This window comes from Lynx rufus, unplaced genomic scaffold (assembly GCF_022079265.1).
Source record: "Lynx rufus isolate CCGP_SWC_20201006 ecotype Redwood Valley unplaced genomic scaffold, mLynRuf1.p SCAF_20, whole genome shotgun sequence".
Lineage (NCBI taxonomy): Eukaryota > Metazoa > Chordata > Mammalia > Carnivora > Felidae > Lynx > Lynx rufus.
In genome coordinates, this window is record NW_025814835.1 from 15,014,352 (window position 1) to 15,038,315 (window position 23,964).

The following is a 23,964-nucleotide window of genomic DNA, read 5'->3' on the forward strand; positions in this document are numbered from 1 at the left end:
TGAGTGAGAAAATGAGCCATGAGCCCATGTCCTGGCTGACTGCCCTCTCCAGCCTGACCACGCCATCTGTCTTTGACTTAAGTTTCACGCCCACTCAATCGCCGGTATGTAGTTCTTGAATATAGAAGCATGCAATGTCTTAGGAGTTGGGAAGCCTGGGTTCAAATCCTGACTACCACTTCTGAGCTGTATGACCTTATTAAATCATTAAATAATATGGTCATAATATGACCATATTAAATCATGATTTGAATGCTCTGAGCCTCACGTTTTCATCTGTAAAGTGGAGATAATAATAGGATCTGTCTCTGAGTGTTGTTATGGAGACTGAGGGAATGATCTACAAGGCTGCATGGAATAGGGTAGGAATGTGATTGAGTTTAGCTATTATTATTGGATTATGTGTGTGTGTGTGTGTGTGTGTGTGTGTGTTCTCTGTCTGAAAGGCACAGCCTTGCCCTCCACTCACTCTCTAAGGTTCAGTCCAGTTATTACAATACTCCTCTGGAAGGAAGCTTCCTCGGACATCTTGCCTCCCATGAATGCCTCCTTTGTCCTTCCATGGTGACCTGTGCACATCTGTCTTTGGGTTTGCTGTCCTCTATTATCACTGTCAGCTCCAATGCTTACCCCTTTGCCAGACTGCTTGAAGTCAGGGCACTGGTTTACTCAGCCCCTCCCCTCCTGGCCCGCACGATCTTTTATTATGCAAAGGATTCGCGTGTTTGCTGAATAAATGAATGGGAAGGTAATATTGCATCATTTATGGGATGAAGGGCTGTTACAGGTAATCAAGCCTCACTTGAGCTCAGAGGAAGGGGAGAAATGCACTAACTAACGCTTGCGGGATACGTTCAAAAGGAAGGAAGGACAATTTGACAAGAAGTGAAAGTCGATGTATGGCGTTGTTAGATTATCTGTAATTTTTTTTTCATTTCTTTTTTGAAAGTTTATTTATTTTGAGAGAGAGAGAGAGAAAGAGAGAGAGAGAATGAGCATGGGAGGGGCACAGAGAGCGGGAGACAGAGGATCTGAAGCAGGCTCTGTGCTGATAGCAGCAAGCCCGATGTGGGGCTTGAACTCAACAACCATGAGATCATGACCTGAGCCAAAGTCTGGTGTTTAACCGACCGAGCCACCCTATGTTATCTCTAAATTTTTACAAGGAGATCTGATTCAACGATGTGTTGACGATGTGTACTTAAGTTTGCTTAATTGCTACCCTAGGCATATTTATTTGACATTTGAACCTCCCTGGTTATCTTGGGTTATTTAGGGGGTAGTTCTATTATATTCCAGAGACTGATGCTAACACTTCATTATATTTATCTCCAGTGGACATCAGAAGGTGTATTAATCAGCATCCTGGGTGTTAGACTGTATTTTCTCATTGGTGGAATGAGTAATGTTTGTTGGACTGGTTAGACAAGCTGTATAGGCATCTTTGCACGATGCAGGAGTATGAGCAGCTCAAATCCTTTGGAATGGCTTCCAGGTCTTAGAATTCTGCTAAATCCTGGGTCCATCTGCTTAAGGAGAATTCTGTCATCAGACCAATTAAGTGCATCTTGCTGCTAGCTTCTTGTCACATCTGCTCCGAGTGAAAAGATGGAGAGCTGGGGCTGTGCCAAGCTTGCAAACCAGGTGGTCCGATGTTTGTTCCTGCTGGCTGGTCAGCGTCTCTGCGTGTCAGGATTTGGTCCGAGACTCGCTTTCATTGAAACAAGCCACCTGGTCGAGGGGTAGAGGGAGAGGAGGCTTATGACCCTCGCTCCCTGTAACCACAGAAGCCTGCCAGAAGGCTAAGAAACTAATCCTGTGACAGTGAGACACCGCTGGTTCAGGGCAGCTTGAACAAGAAAGTTAGGAGGGAGGTGATGGCAGTGAAAACAGAAAAGCAAGAATATATGGGAGGGACCCAAGGAGATCAGAATCAGCAAGATTTGGTGACTGATGGAATGTGGGGCAGGCGGGAGGGAACTAAAAGCAAGAACATATGTACACAGAGATATGCAAAGTACACATCGTATAGCTCATCTGATCCCCGCGGTAGCCCAGAGGGCCCAGTCATCAGAAACAAATGCACACAGCCTGGCCCAAAGTCACATGGCGAAGAAGTCATGGGGTCAGGATGCAGACTCAGGTTTTCAGGCCCCAAGTCAATTTCTCTTTTCATTGCATTTCATGGACTCAAAGGCTGGATGACTGAGAGGTTGGGAGGTTGGCAGAGGAAGCGGACAAGGTTGAAATAAAGAGAAAAAGGAGCAGCGGGAGGAAGCAGACGGTGAAAGACGGTGGGGTGGCTGTCCTCTCTGGGGTGGCTGCCCTCAGGTAGGGGATGGACTGGCCTTCACCCACGTGATGGTGTGTCCCCCACTCCCATTCGTATGTTGAAATCCAAACCACCCCCCCTCCCAAAGGGGATGATATTAGGAGGTGGGGCCTTTGGGAGGCAATCAGGTCGTGAGGGTAGAGACCCTGTGAACGGGATCATGTAAAAGAGACCCCAGAGAGCCCTCTTGTCCCTTCTAGCACGTGAGGATAGCACACGTCCCTCTTGTCCCTTCTAGCACATAAGGAGTCTGAGATCCAGAGGAGGGCCTGCAGCCAACCGTGCTGGGACCCTGAGCTCAGACTTCTAGCCTCCAGAACCGTGAGCAGTAAATTTCAGCTGAGTGCCCCAGGTTGTGGTATGCTGTGAGAGCAGCAGTGAGGGACTAGGATGGGTGCTGGCATCTGCTTCGTGGTGAGCAAGACACAGCTTCTCTGTCCACCAGAGTCAGCCTCTCCCCTCTGTCTGAGGGCAGCTCTGTATGGGGTCTACTCTCTTTTATTTTTTTTTTATTTTTTTTATTTAAAAAAAAAAAAATTTTTTTTTTCAACGTTTATTTTTGGGACAGAGAGAGACAGAGCATGAACGGGGGAGGGGCAGAGAGAGAGAGAGAGACACAGAATCGGAAACAGGCTCCGGGCTCTGAGCCATCAGCCCAGAGCCTGACGTGGGGCTCGAACTCACGGACCGCGAGATCGCGAGATCGTGACCTGGCTGAAGTCGGACGCTTAACCGACTGCCACACCCAGGCGCCCCTGGGGTCTACTCTCCAGGTTGCAGCCTTCTTGGATCCTCCCTTCTGCTTGGGATCTTCTGTTTCACCCCCAGCACACACACCCCCTCCCCCATTCAGAAACAAAAAAGGCCTTCAGCCCTGTAATGTTGCTTGGGTAAAAGGGTTTTTTTTTATGCATCAAGGGAAATAAAAGGTAAACCACAGCCAGGACCATATTTTCATTGGACGTGTCGCTGTTGACAGTTGGTGACCCTTCGAGTATGAAACAACAGGTTTTTTGTGGTCATTTGAGGCTGCCTTGTTGAGCGTGGTCTCCTATCTCAGCATCTTTCTGCTGTTTTAAAAAACAAGTAAATAAAATAAGATAAATCTCACATTCCTTATTGCTGATGTTCATAACACCATAGACCAAAAGCCGACACAAAGCGCCCTACCTTGGCTTTTTATTTGTCATCACCTTAATTTAGACCACCAACTTTCCTGGGGAGCTTTTTGAAAATACAGATTCCCAGGCCTGGCTCATTCTGGTTTTGGTTCTGGTTTTACAGATATGAAAGAAAGACTGTCTTTCCCTCCAGAGAGTCAGCTGTGTTTATGTTTTGAGGAACCTTTGCTCCTTTGTTCTAGGACAGGCTACAGACTTGAGGAAAGATAGAACTTTCCTTGTGCTGTTTGCCAACATCCATGTTTGGAGCCACTCACTGGATTAGTCATAAATTGCCTTCAGGCCTAGGCTAGGTCTGTTCTGTATGAGTTCCCCCCCCCCCCGCCCCCCTACCTTCCCCTGTTTCCCCCACCCCCGCCCTTCACCAAACTTTCCCATTCAGCCTCAGACTTCTGTTTCCAAATTGGCCTTGACAGATTTAAAAGGTGCGTTGGAGACATTTCTGTGCCCAATGAACAACTTAACTTGGTATGCGGCTTCTGGCCAAGAGGCCTGATAGGTAGGTAACAATATGGTCCGGGCTTTTGAAAGTGGTGTATGAAGAAGAAACTTACCAGAGAAGACGACTTTGGAAAAGTGTAGGCAGAATCTGATTAGAAGCCTCATCTACCTTTGAGGCATAGGAAAACACAGCCTGGGGGTAAGAGTTGAAGAGGTCTGTTCCCATTTCTGTATTTAAATTCTTCTTGCTCAAAGCTTAGCTTCCAGATAAAATGTAAATATTCCTGAAAAGGCTGCATAAATCTTCTTAGACCTTTCTACCTCAGTGTGAATGGATGTATGAGCTCCTTTCCTGAAATCAGTAGGGAAAGAAGAGAGAGAGGGGGAGAGAGAATGAATGAATAAGATAAGGATAAGAAAAGCAGAAGTTGTAGAAGTGGGAGGCCAACAAGAGAACCTCTGTCTCTTGAGCAAGTCTGCATGGATCTGGGGAGGACACAGGGCACAACGACAGGTGCACACACAGTGGGTTGAGGGCACAGGGACCTGGGCCGACATATTGTTTAGGAAATATTTCACATGAATGCCTTGCACTTGAATGAATACAGGTGCAACTACAATACCTTGAAGTCTTTATCTTTTTGGTGTCCCTCTGAAATGCGTGTGTGTGTGTGTGTGTGTGTGTGTGTGTGTGTGTGTGTGTGTGTTTAACATGGGGAAAACTTAGTAGTAGACTGAGTTCACATAAATTCATATTTATGTGAATTTTACAGGGAATTACATTGTCATCACTGATTCTCAATTTGTTTTCATTGTGGTAAAATATACACAACATAAAATTTACCATTTCAACCATTTTTCTAGTTCAGTGGCATTAAGTACATTCACGTAATTGTGCAACCATTATGACAGTTCATCCCGGTTCGTCCATCATCCCATATTGAAACTTTGCACCCATTAAATACTAACTCTCCATCTCCCCTCCCACCAGTCCTTAGTAACCACTGTTCTACTGTCTGTCTCTGTGAATGACTCTAGAATTTTACAATATGGCTTCTCCAAGATACTCATATCCTATAACTCTCTCTCTATTCTTGGATTAAGTCATTGTCTTTCTCTGATGTGTTTTTCCTATATTTTAGCCATTTGGGTCCCCAAGAGCCCTTTGCTACACAACCTCTCCCTCACTTTTCTAGCCTGTAAGCCAAACTGCTTATGTAGCTGGAGAAATCCATGGGTTTACAAGGCAAGACGTGGAAGAAACTGGTTTCTCCCAGAAGACTCTGAGAATCCAGGAATTCCCAATGAGTGCCTGAGAGGTGGCCCTCGGTCGCTGGGCCAACTGAGAGCTGTTACCCCTAGGTTTTCCTCCCACCACAGCCCCTCCCCAGAGAACTCCAAGACCAACGGATAACAGTCACCGATGGAACAGCCTTGGCCACGTCCATGACCTAAACCCTCCCCCATAACAGGGCTCTTCCTTCCAAGAGCTTCAAAGCAAAGCTCTTTCGGCTTCTGCTCTTGTCCTTTGCCTGACATCTTCTACCTTCATGGGTGGATGCTGAAGAGAAAGGTCTGGGGCCCATCACTTATTTGTAGGAGAGTTAGAGCAGGTTTCTCCGATTAGGAGCTGAGGGTCTCGGCAGGTCCCACTGATCTGCTTAGTCTTGAGGCAGCTCTGGGCAGCTCTGGTTGTTTGGACATGCACAGGATGCCCATGACCCATCTGATTTAAAACCACAATACACAGCAAGGCAGACGGCTCCAGCTTGCGCTCTCACTCGCCCTCTAGCTCTTAGGGATGCAGGCTCAAGGTAGCTAATAAGTAACTTGGTTGTAATTTTTATTTAGCTGCGTGAACATAACAGGCAGCTTAATTGCAGTTGCATAAGTGAACCATGTAATCACAAATTGGGCCCTTTACATCTGTCACCTGCTACCAAGAGAAATGCTCTGAGCGGGGATCCTTATTTTTGCTTGGGTTAATACTAAATCAAAGGAGTCTTTAAAGCAAGAGAGAAAAGCAAGGCACTTTTTTTTTTTGGCACTTTTTTTTTTTTTTAAACTCAGAAACCTTAAGATCCAACCTTGCCTGAGCCAAATAGCAATTCTCCTGTTCCCTTCTGGATTCCTCTGTTAGCTTGTCAGTGGGTATCTAAATCCCAGATACTGAGTATTGATCGGCCTCCTTGTTTAATTACCCAGCAGAGTGTATTCTCAACCAATCAATTTCACTCCTGAAATGCCAGCGTCCCGCTTCTGGGGAAGGAGGGGAATCAATTAATCCTTGTTTGCTTTTTAATTCCTGTTCTGAACATAGTACATTCACACACAGGTTAATTTTTAAATCCACTCTCCTCTTACTTCACTGCTTTCTTTAATTTACCCTGGAAACCTCAGTGACACTAAAGCCCTATCAACCTCTTCTTATTGCTTATGCAGCCTCATTAAATAGCTTAGCAAATACCTGACCTGGTCATTTCCCAGACTTCTGCTGGTAACAATCGTCCAAAGTCCCTTAAATATTCTGTTCCCGTCTGAAGTCCCTTAGGGCAGAGGTTTTCAGAACTGCTGACATGTCTCCATCTCAACCTGGTGTAGAAGGCAGAAGGAGGACTTCTGTATGCCATCGGAGGGTCTGTGCCCAAGTCCTCTTTCTCAGCAGACCCAGCAGATCTGTGAGCCCAGATCCCATTGGATGTTAAGGGATTTATGAAGTGAGAATATGTATGATGCATCAAGAGCCTATAGACACGGAGATGAGTTAGAGGGGCAGGTCACCGTGTCTTCTTTAGTAATGACCTTTCTAGGCAGGTAAACGAAATCTCCCGCTGCATTTAATGCTGATATTTACTTAAATACTGGCTTAAATGTTAGATAGTATCAGGAATGGCAGTATGACAGTCAGGAGAGGGAAAAATAAGTCCCCTCTGTTTCTCACTGCTCATCCCTGAGGCTCCCACCTGGCCGGGAGTCCCAGGAATCCCTGGGCTGAGGGTGTAGACACGTGGAACCCCGGGCTCCCTGAGTCGTCTCAGCCTGTGGAAGAGATCTGTCAAAGGTCTGGACTGGTTTGATTCTGGCGAGCTGTCAGCCTCATTCGAACATATTGGCTTCCAGTGCCGTCTGCTTGGGCATAACCTTGAAGTCGAAGATCAGTCAGAAAAGCTTTAAGGAGCTCTACTGGGAATCTTTTATAGCATCTGAGCAGTCTGCCTGTATTTGGCTAATGTGTGTTTCCTTTTGCCTGATAGAGTACAAAATGCCTTCAAACCCAAGAAGGGATCCCCCAGGGGCTGGCGTCCTTCATGCTTTCCTAGGATATTAATGCCATGGGATTTGGTGGCTTTAAGCTTCTAAGTAGTTCTGAAACTCTAGCTAGGAAGCAGGCATTCAAACTTTGGGGGTTTTGATCTTGTATTTTTTTGCTGCAATGTTTAATAGGATAGTTAAAAATAAACAGGCTATTAATGGATACTTTTTCATAAGGTCATTCATAAATATCAGAAAACTCTTAGGAACAAAGACTTCCAGGCCTTTCTAGTATCATAGAGAGAGACCAAGCAGAGTCTCAAAATGAGGCTCCCAGTCTCCCTTCCTGAGCAGTACAGCTATTCCCCAAGCCCCACAAACAGTGACTAGTGCAAATCTGCCCATACAAATTGTTCCGGGAGGTGCTGATAGCTTGTTAGAGGTGCGGAAAAGGTTGCATTATGCATGAAAACACACACTAAGCTTGTGCATAGACTCAGGCCATGAAACGAGGGCTCAGGGGAGGCAGCAAGTCCCAAGAGAAAGGCTGTTTGCTTTCAGTTTATGGGGCTCCTGCGGGGTTTCTCACAGCACCAACTCCTGTTATTTCCAGGGTGTCTGTGTCTTTACCTTTACATCCTTCCAATCTTGTCCAAAAAGCCGGTCCGTAGAAGAGGAGAGAGTGGTGTAACATCCAGAGGTTGAATGGGGAACAGTTAGGAACAATTTCCATATGAACAGCTTTGTGGTTTGTGAGACTATACTCTGGGCTCACTATGAAATACACAAGCTAAGATACTCGTGTGCATCAAGAAAGAAACAGACGGATGTTCCATATACATGTTTCCGCCTAAAATTATCATAGCTGCAGAAAGTAAGTAACACAAGAAAGAAAATAACTGGAATAAATACAATGCAAGAAAATCAAGAGATGGAGGGTGAAAGCAGAGAGCAGCTTCTTTCGAGGCCAAATTCTGGAACTTCACGTTGTTTATTTCCTTCCCCACAGGCCAGCTGCTGCTCTCTAGACATGGTGTCCCGGTTTGCATTTTTCCAGGGATTTTGAATTAGAAAATTCTTATTTGTCAAAATGTAATGGCTTTCTCATGTCGCAGACTGGGAGAAAATATTCGCAAGATACACATCTCGTAAAGGACTTGCATTCAGAATATATAAAGCACTTTAAAAACTCAGTAATAAGAAGATAAACAACATGATTAAAGCATGGGCAGAAAATCTGAATAGAAATCTCACCCACCCTAGAAGATGTACAGATGCCAAATAAATACATGAAAAGACACTCAACACTGTTAATCATCAAGGAAATGCAAATCACAACTATAATGAGATAACACAACACATCCACGAGAAAGACTGAAATTGAAAAGATTGACAATGCCAGGTGTTGGTGAGGGTGTGGGGCGACGGACTCTCATACACTGTTGGTGGGAATGTAAAACGGGGTAGCCACTTTGGAAAAGCCTGGAAGTTTCTTTTAAAGTTGAACATTCACTTATCCAATGTATAGATAGATAGATAGATAGATATCCCAGTGACCCCACTTATTTGTATTCATAAAAACCCTAAACTGGAAACAATCCAAGTGTCCATCAGCTGGTGAATGGATCAATGCACTGTGGTAAATCCATACAATGGACCATCACTAGGCAATAAAAAGGAGTGAACTACTAGCACAGATGGATAAATCTGAAGAGTATGATGCTAAGTGAAAGACACAGACACAAAGGACTAAACGTTGTGTGATCCTATATATATGACACTCTAGAAAAGGCAAACCTAAAGGTGAAAGAAAACAAATCAATGGCTGCCAGGGGCTACAGGCAGGACAAAGACATAGAATGAAAAGGGGCATGAGGGAACTTTTTGAGGAGATAGAAATGTTCTATCTCTTGATTGTGGTGACGGTAGACAACCACACATATTTGTCAAAATTCCTCATATAGCACACTGAAAAGGATGAGTTTTATTGGTTATACATTATACTTTCATAAAGCTGATGAAAATCTTATGCCTTTCTGAGCATTGCTTTATACCTCATCTCTTGAGCAGGACATCAACGGGGAGTCATTTGTCAATCTGTGGATGCCGAGTGGGTATTCTCAAGCTGGCCGAAAGTGAATAGTATCTGCTCCCAAGCTCAAGACCCATAACCTGAGGCTCGGCACTTGGGAATCTTCACACGCTGGCGCTCAGTTCGGAGCTGGGTCAAGGGGGAAGGGGCAGAGCCAGAGCCAGAGGCATGGCCTTCCTGGTGAATTCTCGGTCATAAAGATGAATTCAAAAGGATATATCTTCAAAAGGATAGCAACATGAACTCACGTTAAGGATTTTATTTTACTCATGATGGGAAAACCAGGCTGTTACGTGAAGGAAAAAAGTGCGAAGGAATATTGAAATGAATGCGCAAATGGAAGCAAACTGGTTTTTCCACAAGGGAGAGGAACACCCTTCTACCAGACAGAGTTCATCTGTGGGGTCAGTAGACAAGAACTATCTTGTATTTCTATCAGTTACCTATATGTTACACAGTTGTCACATAATCCCCACAGAATCAGAACGAGATCACGGGGGAGGGTATGCTATAGACAATGTCTAGTTTTCCATGGCAGTACAAATTGTTTCCCTAGTAGGGGGTCTGGAAAGTCTTCCAGGACCCACACTGAAAAGCAACTGCTTTCTTGAGGTTGATTCTCCCACAGGCTTTTTTTTTTTTTTTTTAATCTCTCTCAGACTCTATCTCTACACTCCAAGTGAACACTGCATTAAAAGTACATTCCCCCCTGCAGAATTCATTTGTTAAAGGGCACTTCCGTGGGATACAGATTTATTTTTCTGAACACCTTGAATAAGTTGGCTGCCCCAAGTAGCGAGTGGCTCGTTGTATACCCATCATATTCACGCTGCCACTTCTGAGTGTCATCACCCTTGTCAAAATGCAGAGGCAGGGCTAACCCAAAGCCACAGCATTTGCTCAGGGTAAAATTCTCCCCTCTCAAAACCATTCCAAGTCCCCATTCTCTAGGCTCCAAAGACCAGAGAGGGTGATAAATCACACTAATAGCCACACTTTCATGGCTTTGGAACATAAATGCTCACTTGCAAAACTTCTATATTTTCTTGGATCAATTTTTATTACAAATCCTCCTCCCCATACTAATAGTACTATCTATAGAAGGCGAGTTGAAATAAACTTCCTATATAACTTTTAGAATTGTACGGAGGCCCCAAGAACCAAATATCTGGGTAGAATACAAGAGATTTTCAAGCTAAATTTGAGTTGTTGTTAGAGTCTAATGATTAAGAGCAGAAGTATATCATCAAATATACTTTGGATTACATCCTTGTTCTACCACATACTGTATGACCTTTAGCAAATTGCCAACCTCCATGAATGTTAGTTTTCTGTACAATGGGAATAACATCAACCACATAGGGCTCTTATGAGGATTAAATGCATATGCTTATGAAACACGAAGGATAAACCCCGGAATGTTGTGAGGAGGTGTTGAAATAACCAACCGTAAATTGCATGAAGAGGATGGGGGGTGAGGAAGGCAGAATTACTTGTTCTGTTCCCTGTGCTGTCACGGCACCTGCCTAGTTTTTACACTAATGTTTATATATAGAATGAAAGCCAATGCATGTGGTTATCATTGCAATCTGATGCATAGTCTATTTGCCTGATGAACTCCATCACCACGTCTAGTAGCTTGAACTTTAAAGGATTTTTTTTTTTTTTGAGAGACAGAGACAGCAGGGAAGGAGCAGAGACAGAGAATCCTAAGCAAGCTCCACCCTGCTGGCATGGAGCCCAATGCGATGCGGGGCTTGAATTCACAAACCATGAGAAAATGACCTGGGCTGAAACCAAGAGTCCGATGCTTAACCAACTAAGCCACCCAGGTGCCTCCCACCCTTTTATGAAAGTTTTATGTATTTATTTATTTTGTAGTAGCTCAAACTTTAAACTCCTCTCTAAACACAATCTTCAATAGAGTATTCTATTTGTTTTTTCTCATAGTCTCTAGGACTGTGGTCCTTTGTATTCTCAGTTATTGATAGTTCTCCATATTTATTTTGTTTACTCTGCTCATGTATTCAATAAAGGTTTACTCAGCACCGCTCTATACCAAGCACTGGGCTAGGCGATAGTGGACAGTTAGATGGACAAAATAGGATTCCTGTCCTCAAGTTGTCCATAATCTAGTGGGGGAAGAAAGTCAAGACAAACAATGATTGCAATGTAGGGTGAATATCCCGTAATACAGGTGAGGACAGGGTGCCTAGCATCTCATAAGAAAGGCAGCTACTGGTGAAATAAGTCAGACAGAGAAAGACAACTACTGTATGATCTCACTTATGTGTGGAATCTAAAAATACTGAACTTGCAGAAATGGAGACTATAATGGTGGTTGTCAGGGGCTGAGGGGGTGGGGAAAATGGGGAGATGTTGGTCAAAGAGTATAAACTTCCAGTTATAAGATGAATAAGTTCTGGGGATCTAATGTATAGGATAGTGATTATAGCTAATAATGCTAGATTATGTACTTGAAAGTTGCTAAGAGAGTAGATCTGAAATGTTCTTACCACAAAAAAGAAATGGTAATTAGGAGACGTGATGAAGGTTTTAGTTAATGCTATCCTGGTAATCATTTTGCAATGTATAAGTGTATCAAATCAACATCTACACCTTCAACTTACACAATGTTATCTGTCAAGTACATCTCAATAAAGCTGGAAAAGAAAAAGAAAAAAAAAAGCTGCTACCTTATTCTGGAGGTAGGTCAAAAGAAAGTCTTCTTGGAGGAGGTGATGCTTAAGATGAGTCATTGGCCAAGAGGAACTGGTCACAGGCAACAGCTGGAGGGCATATTGAAAGACACAAAGACATGGACAGTAGAACTTGTTTGGCTGGAATGCAGGTGCATTTGGGGATGCTGAGGCACGGGATCAGAAAAGTAAGAAGGGCCAAATCATGAAGTCACTCTAAGAACTTTGAACTGTATCCTGAAGATACAGGTGAGCGCCAAGTGATTTAAAGCCAGCAGTGACATAAACCAATGTACATTTTTTATAAATGAGATTCTATTGGCAATATAGGCTAGAAGAGGCAAGATGGTATGTGGAGAAAGCCACTAGGAGGCAATTGCAGTCATTGGTGAGCAATTAGGAAGACCAGAACTGAGGCAGTTATGGAGGGATCAGTTCATTGCTCTAGAAAGTCAAGTTGGTGATCAATTTCAGGTAGGCGAGAGGTAGATAAAGTCAGTGGAGGAATCAATAAGGACTTCCAGGGTTGTGGCTTGGCTAGTATTACCATAAATGAGGAAAGGCAACACTGGCAGAAGAGCACTGTGGGAAAGGAAACATTTAGCCTTGAACATGTTGCTTTTGTTGAGTACGTACAATATCTAAGTGGAAACTTCCTGTAGGCATAGAGCTAAGTGAGCATTGAGCCCGGGAAAGAAGATCATAGATGGAGATTGTCTGTTGTTGGCAAAGCTGTCTGGTGGCAGAGAAAACCTTGAGCGTGGATGATATTGCCCAGGTTATATATGGAGGACACGGAGACAAAGACCAGGGATGGAACTTAAGGGCACACTAACATGTGGGAGACAAATGGAAGAAAAAGAATCAATAGAGGAAACAGAACCCGTGGCCAGAGGTATAAGGAGAAACAGAGTGCAAAAACTAAATGCGAAGAGATTTCAAAGCAAGGAGTCATTAACAATCTGAATTATTACATAAAGGTCAATGGATTGACTCCCAATAGATTTTTCCCAAGCCTTACTAAGTCACAGTCGTTATTATGGGTAATCTAAGTGCAGTCCTGGGGAATGATAATCCTGTGGTCCAGGAGTGGATTGGAGGTGAAGAGGTGCATAGCAAGTACTAACCACCACCTCCAGACACTTGATTGTGAAGACAGGAAAGAGGGAGGGGGACAAATAGGGGGTGGGGTCAGAGGAGGGTGGTTTTACTGTTGGGGCAAAGACCCGAGGATGCATGTCAATTGAGGGAAGAGCCACAGTAAGAGCCTTAATCGCTAGCGGAGGGGAAGACAATGAATGCTCTGACCAAGGAATGTTTCAGGCCTGGACTTTCACTTCGTGTCTGACATGAAACAGCATGGAATTCTCCTTATCACAGGAATCAGGGGAGATGGTGAACCCTGGAGGCGACACTGATGGCTCTGGAGGAAAGGATAGCCTTGTGGGCATATTTTCTTTCTGTCATTCAGGCCAGCGTTCAGTGACGGAGCACAGGGTTGGGTGATGTAAGACCCTCGGTCTGAAAGGCACGGATTTGCTGGCTTGTCACTTATGCCCTTTAAGAACCAGCTCTTACACAATGCAAGGTCTGTCTGGGAGCGTGAGCCTCTGACGCATGATGCAATCCTTCCTCTCCAATCTGGCATCTTCTGCCTCACAATGAGCGCATTTTCCTCCCCTGGATGGGAGTCCTGAGAACAAGCCGAGGCACCATTGGCAGGCAGGTGTCCAGGGGGATTATTCAGACTTGACTTTGCCTTGGGCAGAACAAGATCCTTGGGTTTTATGAGCACTTTTTAGAACCATGGCTAGGCAATTATGGAAATCAGAGCTGGATTTGAGTTTCAGGGTAAGAAATTATTGATAATTACTGGTATTTTGGTTCTGTTTCCATAGCAACCCGAAACACTGAAAATTGTCCACTGGTGCCAAGAATCTGGACAATCATTCCAGATCGTTGACCCTTACTGTCTACAATGGCACTTTAGCTGTGTTTCTGGGGACACTTAAGGTGTCTTGACCAGTGCTGTGGATAATAACGTGGCCTCCACCACACGTTCTTGGACAAGTCTCTTCAGGTTGTCAGCCTGTTTCTGTTTTCCTCCTGTCATTTACTTGGAGCTACATTAAGTCATCTAAAAGCTGGATTCTTGGTTTAAAAGGGGGTAGGGAACGGCACTTAATTGGTTTCCCAAGGATTTTTGCTCCTTTGGTAACTTGAAGCTCCGATTGTGGCTGCCAGACCCACACAGGTGCGAAAGGCCAATGATTCAACCTAAGGGGGTTCTGCTACCTCAGGTCAAGTTCCCACAGGCCAGAGATGCTCCCCAAGCAGGCTGACCTCACACACGGGGAATCTAGGAAACTTTTTTTTTTTTTTAAGTTTTATTTATTTTGAGAGAGACCATGAGTGGGGGAGGGGCAGAGAGAGAGAGAGAGAGAGAGAGAGAATCTGCACTGTCAGTGCAGAGCCCAGTGCAGGGCTCGAATTCACAACCCATGGGATCATAACCTGAGCTGAAATCAAGAGTCGGCCACCTAACTGACCCAGCCACCCAGGTGCCCCCCGCGGCCCCCCCCCCCCCAGGAAATTTTTAGTCAAGGGCACTGCACACTGTGGGCCCAGAACACCAGGCAGCTCTTCACTGGGAACGCAGGCTAGATTTGGAGCCTGAACCTGCCCTCTTCTTTCTGTGAGCCTTTGGACCGATGCTTATTCAATGTAATTTGGGGCTATTATGGGGATCAAATGAACTCATTCCTCTTATATTCAGCCAAAGTCTATCAAGTTCACTGTCGGTAGCAGGCACTGTTGAAAGAGTGGGGATAGAATCGTGATCAGGTAGACATAGTTCCCACCCTCATGGAGCCGACAAGTGGTGTGGAATTGTGTTTGTTGGCCATGGGCTATGACTTTGTTGTGTGTTCATTTGCTGATGGTGCTGGAGCAAAGTACCAAAACAGGGTGGCTTAAAACAATTGAAATTTGTTCTCTCTGTTCTGGAGTCTAGAAGTCCATATCAAGGTGTCAGCAGGAATGGGCTCCCTCCAAAGGCTCTAGGGAAGAATCTTCCTTGCCAGCATTGGCTGGCACCCCTTGGTGTTCCTTGACTTGCCAATATGTCACTCCATCTTCGCATGGCCTTTCCCTTGTGTGTATGTATCTGCCTCCAGATTTGCCTCTTCTTATAAGAACACCAGTCACATTGCATTTAGGGTTCACCCTAATCCAGTATGACCTCGTCCTGACTTGACTGCATCTGCAAGTCTCTATTTCCAAATAAGTCACGTTCCCAGGTTCTGGGTGAAAATGAGTTTTGGGGGACACTAACCCAGTACAGTCAATTTGTAGCTTCTGGATATATTGCAGCACTAAGAGGAAGATTTGATGTTCCCCAAGGGTTGGGAGGATGATTTGGATATCTCCCTTAATATTGAATAATAGATTGCAGTGAGCTAGCTGCATTCCTACCAGGTACTACATGAGGAAGAAGCAAGTCAGGGTCAGCTGGTGGGTTGAGATACTGTGAACAATTTCCAGTGGATTCCTCTGGGAAAGCTAGGTACTAACAACGCATCCACATCATGTACTAATGTCAATAAAGGCACCGGCACATAACACACACAAATAATATCTCATCACCTGCCCCAGGGTGACAGACCCTCTGGTGGGTTCTAGGAAAGATGATTGTAAGCCCTGGTTCTGTGTATTCGTGTCACCAGGTTGAAAAGTTATCTAAAGGACGGACAACATATTTCCTTCTAGGAAGGGGACTGACTGGTAAAAAAAAAAAAAAAAAACAAGTCTTGATAGGTGACTCAGAAGAAAGAGTTGTGAGATCAGTATACTGTTTGATTGCACTGGATGGCAAATGTTGAAATACTTCCATATAGTTGTTAAATAGCCACTGGAAGCTTTTTATGGTTTTTAAAAACATAATTGTTGTGTCAGGGCGCCGGGGTGACTCAGTAGGTTAAGTTTCCGACCCTTGATTTCGGCTCAGGTCATGATCTCATGGTTGGCGAGGTCAAGTCCTGCATCGAACTCTGCCCTGATGGCACAGAACTAGCTTGGGATTCTCTCTCTTCCTCTCTCTTTCTGCTCCTCTCCCACTTGCACACACATGTGTGCTCTTCTCTCTCTCAAAATAAAGAAATAAATCAGCGTTACCTTAAAAAAAACATAAAATAATTGTTGCGTAATGGAATGAACTTTACATAGAAAGTAGACCTAGTAAAGGTCTCTGGAGAGGTGGGCAGGGGAAAAGGGAAGACATTTTCAGAGAATGCAGGCCACCCAGGAGATACACAGGTAGCATGGACTTTGGTGGAATAAAACAGTAAGTAAACTGTAGCACTACTCTATGACAAATGGACTTAGGTAATGCTATGTTAATAAATCAAAATCTGCCAAAACTGTTTACGGTACAGGTCCAATTCCATTTTGCACTGTGCGACTCTACCATATGGTTCTGGACGTAGAGAAACCATGATGTTCTTTCCTTATCAAAGCTTCACTCTTTATGGTCAGTCATTGTATCTCGACTAATCATACTAGTATAAACTTCTGATAACCTGTCTACTTGCTGATGTAAAAACAAAAGTAATTGATTCTCTGGAATTTATCTTAACGGTACCACTAATCAGATTTCTTGGTCGTTTTTTTGCGTGTCAGTCTTAAAACAAACCTGGTAGCGTAAATTGGGGTGTTGAAATCTGATGTCACCCATTCAAGTGCCTATGTTGTCTGAATTAACTATTTTTTAAAACAGGAAGCATGTAATAATCATGTTGACCACCGTAATGTTGACAAAGACAACCCCCGAGAGCTACACAGAGCTTCCTCTGTGCCCCGTGCTTCTCTAAGTCCATAGCGTGCATTAATTCTTTCAGTCCTTTTAACAACCTATGCAACTTGTGTTACCTTTATTCCCATTTTAGGTAAGGACACTGAAGCCTGAGAAGTTGAGCACACTGCCCCAGGACACACAGCTGCTCAACAACAAAGCAGCAATGTAAACCCAGGCAACCTGGCTTAGACTCTTACAAGAGAGAAATTTGAACTCAAAGTCTCACATCCCAGAACAATCCAGCGCTACAGACTGTGAGAACAATCTCCTTGGGATTCTGGCCATACCTTGGGATTCTGTGGCCCATGCTGGAGCATCCTTGCCTTTACTTGGATTACCCACTTGGCCCCCCGTAGGCCTGCAGCCTCGGGGGGCCAGCTTCTGGCTGTTTCTGTTCACTCTGTGGGCACTGCATTTACTTTTTTTCTTGAAAACGATGAAGTTCAGTGGTATCAAGTTTCCATTCAAGTAACACTTGAGAAGAAATTTGAGCATCTAGAATCAAATGAGTATCCTTTTTCACTGAAACCAGCTCTTATTAACTCCTTTTTTTAAAAAATGAAAATTGGGGGGCGCCTGGGTAGCGCAGTCGGTTAAGCGTCTGACTTCAGCTCAGATCATGATCACATCGTTGGTGAGTTCGAGCCCCGCGTTGGGCTCTGTCCTGACAGCTCAGAGCCTGGAGCCTGCTTCGGATTCTGTGTCTCCCTCTCTCTCTGCCCTTCCCCTGCTCACGCTCTGTCTCTCTCTCAAAAATAAATAAGCATTTTTAAAAAATAAATAAATAAAATGAAAATTGGTCTGACATCTTTTTAAAAATATTTTTCCACTGGCAGATGAATGGGTAAACCCAAGGTGGAGTATGCACAAGGAAATATGATTCAATCTTAAAACAGAGGAAAATTCTAACACATGCTACAACGTGGATGAACCTTAAGGACATGTGCTGAGTGACATACATCATTCCCCAAAAGATAAACACTATGATTCTGCTTATACGAGGTATCTAAAATTGTCAAATTCATAGAGACAGAAAGCAGAAGGGTGGTGGCCAGGGGCTTTGGGAAGGAGAACAGGGAGTTAACTGTTTAATGGGCAGAGGGTTTCGGTCGGCAAGATGACCGAGTTCTGGAGACAGAAGGTGGTGATGATTGCCCAACAACTGCATTTAACACTGCTGAACTGTAGACTTAACGATGGCTAAGAAGGGGCGCTTGGGTGGCTCCGTCAGTTGAGTGTCTGACCTCAACTCAGGTCACGATCTTGCGGTTCGTGAGTTCAAACCCCGAGAGTTTGAGCTCCACATCAGGCTCTGTGCTGACAGCTCAGAGCCTGGAGCCTGCTTCAGATTCTGTCTGCCCCTCCCCCTGCCCCCCACCCCCCACCCCCGCTCACATTCTCTCTCTCTCTCTCTCTCAACAATAAATAAACACTAATTTTTTTAAAAAAATGGTTAAGGTAAATTTTAACTATATATTTATTATCACAATTTTTAAAAATGAAAAAAATTATTTACTTATTTTCATGTTTATTTGGTTTTTGACACACACACACACACACACACACACACACACACAGAGACAGAGAATCCCAAGCAGGGTCTGCACCCTCAGCACAAGAGTGTATAAGGCAAAAGGTAGATCTTCTGACCAGCCATGTCCTCTGCACCCTGCCCCCATCCCAGAGGTAATATTGTTGCATTTCTGGTTGTGCGCTTTTAGGACTTTTCTGTGCATAGACAAGGGTGTGTATATAGGGGCATTCTGAAATCCGTTCTGGGCTTTGAGTTTTGCACTTTATTTCACTCTATGTGGCTGTCCGGCTTGTCAGGATACAATAATTTTTTGAGTCTGTGCCCCACGGATGGATGTTTAGGCTCTATTTTCAGTGTTGTTGTTTTGCCATTACACAACCTCAATAGTAAACCTCCTTTGAATAGTCAAAGAAGCCACTTTTGATTTTGCCTTAGTACCTGCTGACCTTGAATAAATGAAAATTAGCCAGCTTCACTGATTTATACAGGAAAAGGAGATGGAGAGGGAGAAAAAAAAAATAGACGAGTGAGTCCATGGTTCTGACAGGGCAGAGCTTTGTAGTCAGGTCCCAGCAGAGAGCCCGAGTGAACACTTCATCCTCGCTACAGATTCCTAAGGCGATATGACTGCAATTTCTAAAACACCTGTTTGAGAGAAGCCTCCAAAGTCTTGTGTTCCATGGAAGAATGTGTTGGGGAAGATATTTTCTATATTCTGTAAGAAAACCCCCGCTTGGGGATGTACAGCTTTCCTCTGGAAAGCTGTCCTGAGTCTGAGGCCTGAATTAAACACCGGCTGTGTACTTAAGCCCCTCCTCAGTAGGGTCTCATGGTATTTGGGAGGAAAATACTAGAAGATTTCATAGGTTGCGTTTTAAGTCTTCATGAGTTAATTTCCAAATGAGCTAATTCACCAAACCTGTGCTTGCCCCCACAATAACTCACTTTCAGAATCTGATCAGTTTGAAAATAACTCTCATGGAGTGAAAGGCCACACATTGATGTCTTCTCTTCTGAAGACTGATGGGTGGAAGACAGAAGCAAGGTGATGATAGCTACAGAAACTCAGTGTGGGTAGAAAAGCACCAGGATCCTCTGCAAGCAGAGATGCAGAATGGGGCTGAGAACAGGAACCTTGGCCGAAAGTCTTTATAAGGCACATCGAGGCCCCTTCCCCCATTCACCTGGGCGTTCTGCCCCCCTCAACAAGTTACCATCCCCTTCCCCACACACACGCACTAGCAGAACACAGGAGGGATCAGAGGGAATTTAATGAAAATCTCTACACAGAATGGGCCCCAAGAAGGAGACTAATCATCTTCAGGGAACGTAACTGGCCCAAGAGGAAATATCTAGATACTAATATTGGAAAGGGGAGCAAGAAAATGACCACTTGAGGCCCGCTATTGGTCAAGCCCTTCCCATGCACAGAGGACTTCAATTTTTTTTTTTTTTTTTCAACGTTTATTTATTTTTGGGACAGAGAGAGACAGAGCATGAATGGGGGAGGGGCAGAGAGAGAGGGAGACACAGAATCGGAAACAGGCTCCAGGCTCCGAGCCATCAGCCCAGAGCCCGACGCGGGGCTCGAACTCACGGACCGCAAGATCGTGACCTGGCTGAAGTCGGACGCTTAACCGACTGCGCCACCCAGGCGCCCCTACACAGAGGACTTCAAATCAACTTTTTGGCACTCTGCTCTTAAATCTTAACAGCCTAAGACCGCCAGACATTTGATGAAATCTTTTAACACAAAGAGTGCAAAACAATCAAATAAAACACACACACACAACACCAGATACAAGTCAGGGAGCAAAGAAAACTTTGAAACAGTGCTAACAAAGGCTTAGTATCTTCAGAGACCTATGAGAAGATGCTGAATTTATGAAATAAGATCAGAATGCTGTAAAAAAGAAACAGAGCAACATGGAAATCAAAATTATGATAGCATTGATTTAAAATAATCAGTAGAAAGAAAAAGAGAAAGCTAAGAAAGTCCCCAGCAAAGTAGAATGGAAAGACAAAGAATTCTAATAAGGGAGAGAAAAGATTTTCTTGACAAAAATTATGAAGAAAAACATCATACAGGAAATGTCATCATTGTAAACCTCACAATTTAGTGGTAATAATACTTCTATTTCTAATAAGGACTTAAAATTAATATTTATAGAGTACTGAGTTCCTGGAACATAGTAAGCATTATATAAGTGCTAATTAAAGTAACGTAATACATAGAAATGTGAACAATGACTACTGATTTCACCAGATGTTATGATGTAGGTATTTGGGGAGAGCGGAAAAGGGAGCAGTGAATTTGGTGTGTGTTTGTTCACGTGGATTGGGTGGAGGTGATAATATAATCATTAAATGCTTATCTTTAATTGAAGGAAATGAATAGAAAATAAGTAAAATAAGCAAAAAGTAGTAGCATAAGTATATTCTTTCGAAATAGGACTGTAAACACCAGAAGCAGCTGATAAATGGTGGAAATCAGGATTAGAAAAGAAAAGGAAAGGAGAATATTGGGTTTTAAATCACAAGTTTATCAATAATATTTGACTTCTGAAACAATGTATATGTATCATTACACATAGTACTTTGGGTAAGTACTAAAATTTTAATTTAAAAATCCTCTGGTCCTGTCTTCACTCTTTCCTCAAGGTAAATCTCTCCATACGACCTATTATGTCATCAGCAGCCTCTAAACTGCATCCTGGAAGATGACAACAGGGCTTTACTTCTCAGAGATACATGCCTGAAATCCTAAAGTCCCCCCCGCCCCCTTGAGTCATGCTCGCCTCCATTTATAACCTGCCTTCATGCCCTCTGCTTCCAGCTTTCCATCACACCTCACAGTTGTAGAAATGGAAGAATGGCATGACAGATTTGGTGCCTGGGACACTCTACGGGGACTCATGGCTGCCTTGGAAAGTTGAACAGGGGAGCTGACACAGGGTCTAGGAAACAGTGTCAGGCACCCCTCTGTGAATCTCTAATGTGGGTGACTTCTTCAGAGAATTGCTAGTAAATGAGCATTGGGTGAAGCCCTGTATCAGTCTGCAGAAGATGGGGTGATGGTCGCCATGCCTGTGGTGGCCACAGGGGAATGAGCAGTGACCTCCACACATCTATAGAGGAAATACCAGTGAGGAGTTTTAGGGGTTGGGAGTTGGGGAGAGGAAACAGGCTTCCAACCATCAGATGCCCAATGGAAGAGCGTCTCGGGTGACCAAAGCAACTTCTGCACACATGTCCAAGATGATGTTCTCCCAGCGTGGCTCATCCTGCCTTCTCACTGTCATCAGTCACTTTGTTTTCACTTGGTGCTTCTACCTTCAAACCACTACACAACCCTCCTATCAGAAAAAAATAGCCCAGAAGCTTCTATCTGATCCTGATTTTCCTTTGGTCATTGTTTTATTTCTCCAACCTCATTCTTTTTTTTTTTTTTTTTAATTTTTTTTTCAACGTTTATTTATTTTTGGGACAGAGAGAGACAGAGCATGAACGGGGGAGGGGCAGAGAGAGAAGGAGACACAGAATCGGAAACAGGCTCCAGGCTCTGAGTCATCAGCCCAGAGCCTGATGCGGGGCTCGAACTCACGGACCGCGAGATCGTGACCTGGCTGAAGTCGGACGCTTAACCGACTGCGCCACCCAGGCGCCCCTCTCCAACCTCATTCTTATTGACAGTCATTACTTCTTCTTTTTTCTCTGTTCCCTCCTTGACCTGTGGCAATTCTCTCTACCACTCCAAATGTACTGCCCCTTGAAGCTAGGCGGATGCCCTCTTCATTATCAACACTTGGCTTTTCCTACAGAGTTTCCATTCCCTCACTTCCTCCCTTTCTTCATTCTTTTCTTTCTTTTTATTCTGGGTTTCCTAACCCATAGAAGAACTGAAAGAATAATATAAGGAATACCCATAATCTGCCCCCTCACTTCACCAAATTGCTAACATTTTGCCACATTCGGTCCCCTACTCTGTGTGTGTGTGTGTGTGTGTGTGTGTGTGTGTTGGCAGAGAAATTTGAAAGAAGGTTGTATTTATCACGACACTTGACCTAAATGCTTCACTCTAAATACTCAAGCAGGTATCTCCTAAAAAAGGCCATTCATTACAATACATTTTTGTTCCCAAGGAATTTAACATTGATTCCATAAGATTGTTTAATAAAGAGTTCATGTTCAAAACCCTAAATGTCCCCCAAAATGCCTTTTGAAGTTTGTTTTTGTCACTGTTTTTTATTTTTATTTTTTAGAGAGAGAGAGAGAGAACATGAGCAGGGAAGAGGGGCAGACGGAGAGGGTGAGAAAGAATCTTAAGCAGGTTCTATGCTGAACAGGGCTCAATCCCACGACCCTGGGGTCATGACCTGAGCTGAAATCAAAAGTCAGATCCTCAACCATCTGAGCCCTTGTTGTTTTTAAATACAGAGCCCAAATACATTTCATGCATTGTCTTTGATTATTTTGTTTTTCCAAGCTCCCTTATACTACATTCTAAAATATCCCATCCTCTTTTGTGGAATTTCATGAGCGTTGACATTTTCAGAGTTCTGGCCAATTGTCTTGAAGATTGTTTCTCGTTCTGGACTTGTCTGATCCGTTTCTCGTGTTTACATTCAGGTTAAACATTGTTTCGTTTTGTCTTTTGGCAAGACTACCATATAAATAGTGGTGTTTACTTCCAGCTGCGTCACACCGGGAGGCGCAAGTCAATTTTATCCCATTATTCATTTGGTAACTATGTTGTTGTCTGCCAAATTTCTCCATTATAAAAGTGTCTTTTTCCCATTTGTAATTAACAAGTATTATTTTGAGACCATGTGAATGTCCTGTTCCCGACAACTTTTCAGTGGTGTTAGCATGCTTTGATTATCCTTGCCTTGACCAATTATTGCACTGATGGCCACCACATGGCAAGTTTCTAGTCCCTTCTGTATTTACCGGCCGCTGCGCCTATGGAAAAGGAAGCTTCCCCTGCTCCTGGTTTGTTCAATACTTTTACAGACTCGAGATTTCCTTTCCCTTCTTCTCTTTTCTAACCCATAGCCTCCATTATTCTTTTTAATGCACAAATCCACACAAATGAGGCCAGTGGGAGCCCCTTTATGCCAGCTCCTATGTCCTTTTGGCATAGGCACACTTAGTCTTTCAGCACTTTCTTGCTTTCTGACCTGAGATATCCCATGCTGGCCTTATACTTTCCTGGCCCCAGACCTGGGATTCGCCATGTCTCCAAGAAGCCCATGTTCATTTTATCTCTTCCAGTTTTCTTGCTTTCCCTGGAACACTAAATTCTGTTACCCACAACCTCCTCCCTGAAGCTCTGGTTTCATAAATATCGCATTATCCTTGATCACTTGCTACCTTCATAACTGCTCTGATCCTGGTGTTGAGTCATTAATGTTTTCAGCAGACACTGAAATGTTTGTTATATGTCAGGCCCTGTGAGCTTGAGACACCTAGGCAGAGAGACCACAGGTCCTCTTTAGCTTCTACCTAGGTGACCTGGTAATTTATTAGCCAAATAGGACGCGTTGAAAGTGAAAAAGAAAATGTGAAACTGAAACACAAA